Below are 288 nucleotides of genomic sequence, written 5' to 3'. Positions count from 1 at the left end.
CACCCATACGCATAGGCAATTATCATCAGCAATTATACATGAAGAACAAAATTGCACAGTGTAAAGGGAGGGGAAACTCCCTGAATACAATATATTATTCAACTCCACAATGTTTACGGGGATTTACAAGTATACTTGGGAAACACCAAGTTTCATACTTAGCCAATTTTACAAATAGGCAACACCTCCGTGTGCCAACCGAGTTCCTTGCCCGAGCTGGGCGGGCGCGCCCTCACACGATCTGCCAACTGTACTCGTCGACCGAACCTCATTTACCGCTGCATGATG

The sequence above is a fragment of the Pinus tabuliformis genome, chromosome 1_1 (assembly GCF_031772625.1).
Source record: "Pinus tabuliformis cultivar Carrire ecotype Pingquan chromosome 1_1, CPIR1, whole genome shotgun sequence".
Classification (NCBI taxonomy): Eukaryota; Viridiplantae; Streptophyta; class Pinopsida; order Pinales; family Pinaceae; genus Pinus; species Pinus tabuliformis.
Note: the sequence above shows the minus strand (reverse complement) of the source record.